Below are 3,603 nucleotides of genomic sequence, written 5' to 3' on the forward strand. Positions count from 1 at the left end.
AAGCAGCAAATGAATTCATTCCAAGGGCACTGGGACTCCCAGAACCTCTGGAGGCCGGAGGACCCAGCTCGGAGCCCGTGAGGCTGGGAGGGAAGCATGGGCTCCAGCAGAAGTGGTTGGTGAAGACACCACTGCCATCGCTGCCTGGCCTGAGCTGTGTGGGGGCCTCTCCCCTCCGCTGCCACCAGGCAGCACCATCCCTCAGGCACCGCCACGTGCCTTGGTGTCCAGGGTCGCCACCCATCCCAGAACGGTTCCCCTCGGTCCCTAGTTCCCAGCACGTGCCTTGGTAGAGGCGGGGGCAGCGGCTGCCAATGGCCGTCTGGGACACATGTGCACATTGGCTACATTTGGCTGCAACAGCAGAAGTCAGGCTCTGCCTCAGAAGGGGAGGTCTCCGCAGGCCCGTAAGTAGGCTCAGGAGCTGAATGACCAAACCACAGGACACCCTTGGCCCTTCTGGACTAGGACTAGCGTTGGCAAACTACAGCTTATGGGCCCGATCCAGCCCGCTGCCTGCTTTCTGTACAGCCCACAAGCTAACAATGGGTTTTACATTTGATGACAATCAAACAAAGAATGGTATGTCTTGAAATGTGAAAATTTTAATGTAATTAACATTTCATGTCTATAAAGTTTTATTGGCACATAGCCCTATTCACTGTGTATCTATTGTCTGTGGTTGCTTTTGCACCATGAGGGCAGAGTTGAGCGATTGTGATAGAGATCTGCAAAGCCACAAATCCTGACCACTGGGCTCCCTGCAGAAAGTCTGTGGACCCATGATTGAGAGTGATGATTCTCTCTAGCTGTGTCTGCACTCTGTTCGTTGCTCTTGATTCATAAGGACCTGGGATATCTTGTGAGTCTCCTGCTCAGGATGAGACTAAAGTGTGCTAGAATATGCCACCCTCAAATGTGCCTCTTTGACATAAGGGTTATTTTAAGCTAAAGGCACTTAAATAAATAGCAGGTGTGTTGGGCACAGTGGTTCACACCTGTAATCCCAGGGGGTGGGAGGCTGAGGTGGGCAGATTGCTTGAGGTCAGAAGTTCGAGACTAGCCTGGCCAATACGGTGAAACCCCGTTTCTACTAAAAATACAAAAATTAGCTGGGTGTGGTAGCGTGCACCTGTAATCCCAGCTACGCGGGAGACTAAGGCAGGAGAATCACTTGAACCCAGGAGACAGAGGTTGCAGTGAGCTGAGATCACACCACTGCACTCCAGCCTGGGCGACAGAGCGAGGCTACATTTAAAAAAAAAAAAAAGAAAAAAAGAAAACCGAAAAAAAGAAATAGCAGCAGTGACTTAAGTACTCTGACCTCTGCTCTTTCTTCCTAAAAGTAGGAGATAAAACCCTTGCATAGAAGATGTCCTCTCTATACCAGAGAGGAAGTAACATTCTTATCACCAGAGATGGGGAGTCAAGGCAGAGAAAGATCTGTGCAAACACACGTGGTTAAACTGATCCTTATCTTCCTACTTTTCCATCATAAACTACCTTAGCCTAAGCCCGTTTGTCTTGTCACATTTTCCTAATTTACTACTTTGTCCAGTTCAGTTCATAAATATTCCACTCTGCCTGCTGCTTTATGTGTTCATTTCCTTATGAGGGCACCAGGTCCTGTAAAACATACATGAAAGCAATATGTATGTTTTTCTCTTGTTAATCTGTTTTTTTTTTTAATTTTTATTTATTTATTTATTTATTTTGATGGAGCCCCTGCTAAGAGCCTAGAAGGGTAGGAGGAAAGGACTTGGTCTTCTCCTGTGTGGTGTAAGATGGCTTCTCAGAGTCCTCAGAGTCCTGAGAAAGATCTTTGCCAGCACATCTCAGCTAGGTCTCATGGTCTCTGCTTCTCCTTCATCACCTTGTCAGAACTCTTGCACCCACCCGCTTCCTTCCCCTGTTCTCTAGAGCTTTCTGTGTCAGCTCCCAGCTCTGCACCCGAAGGCTGTGAGATCTTGCTTGCCCCAGCCCCACACAACCCACACTCCATACTGTGACCGCTCTCTGCCTCTTTTCAGCTCAACTCTGGCCGGCGTAGACTCTGGTTGGACCAGTCTCCCCAGGCAAAGCTTTTCATGCCAGGTCCCTTTGTGGGACGGTGACCAGCCTCTTTTTGTTTCCTCAGCTGTGGACAACAGGGGATCCATGGGATGCATGGCATGGGCACCTGGGGCTACCCACACGTGGGGGATGTTTCCCTTTGCAGGTGCCACAGGACTGGCAGGTGCCAGTAGGAAACCACACAGTGATGCAGGCCAGCCATGCCCACTGCCCACATGCTCAGAAGTACTTAGAGGAGGGGAGGATGGCCATTCAGGGCTGCCAGTGGTGGGTCAGGCATCCTTTTCATGTATGCCTTGCCTCAACCTTGGGAGGGAGACCCACGGACTGTCCAAGCCTGTCTCCCTTCCCTCCAGGCACACAGCTGGATGGCATTTCCTAGCATCCTTTGGAGTTCAGTGGAGCCATATGCTGAATTCTGGCCATGAAGTGTGCATGGAAGTGAAATACGCCTGGGTCTCTGAGTCACTATGTGGAGCTGAGCCCTTCCTGGCCTAGGTCTCTGAATCACTGTATGGAGCAGGGCCCTTCTTGGCCTGGGCTTCTGAGTCATTGTGTGAAGCAGAACCCCTCCTGGCCTGGGTCTCTGGGTCACTGTATGGAGTTGAGCCTCTTGTGGCATGGGTGTCTGAGTCACTGTGTGGAGCTCAGCCCCTCACGGCCTGGGTCTCTGGGTCACTGTATGGAGTTGAGCCTCTTGTGGCCTGGGTGTCTGAGTCACTGTGTGGAGCAGAGCCCACCCTGACCTGGGTGTCTGAGTCACTGTGTGGAGCAGAGCCCCTCCTGGCCTGGGTGTCTGAGTCACTGTGTGGAGCAGAGCCCCTCATGGCCTGGGTCTCTGAGTCATTGTGTAAAGCAGAACCCCTCATGGCCTGGGTGTCTGAGTCACTGTGTGGAGCTCAGCCCCTCACGGCCTGGGTCTCTGGATTACTGTATGGAGTTGAGCCTCTTGTGGCATGGGTGCCTGAGTCACTGTGTGGAGCAGAGCCCCTCCTGGCCTGGGTCTCTGGGTCACTGTATGGAGTTGAGACTCTTGTGGCATGGGTGTCTGAGTCACTGTGTGGAGCAGAGCCCACCCTGACCTGGGTGTCTGAGTCACTGTGTGGAGCAGAGCCCCTCCTGGCCTGGGTCTCTGAGTCATTGTGTAAAGCAGAACCCCTCATGGCCTGGGTGCCTGAGTCACTGTGTGGAGCAGAGCCCCTCCTGGCCTGGGTCTCTGGGTCACTGTATGGAGTTGAGCCTCTTGTGGCATGGGTGTCTGAGTCACTGTGTGGAGCAGAGCCCCTCCTGGCCTGGGTCTCTGGGTCACTGTATGGAGTTGAGCCTCTTGTGGCATGGGTGTCTGAGTCACTGTGTGGAGCACAGCCCCTCCTGGCCTGGGTCTCTGAGTCACTATGTGGAACCCTTCCTGACTGCTGATTGTACTTTTCCTAAGTGTGGTAAAGATGGTCACAAATTCTGTGAACTTCTCCTATTGAAATGAGGAGGTCTATATCTCCTCCCTTTAAATCTGGGTGGGCCTGTTACTGC

This window comes from Pongo pygmaeus, chromosome 13, assembly GCF_028885625.2.
Source record: "Pongo pygmaeus isolate AG05252 chromosome 13, NHGRI_mPonPyg2-v2.0_pri, whole genome shotgun sequence".
NCBI lineage: Eukaryota > Metazoa > Chordata > Mammalia > Primates > Hominidae > Pongo > Pongo pygmaeus.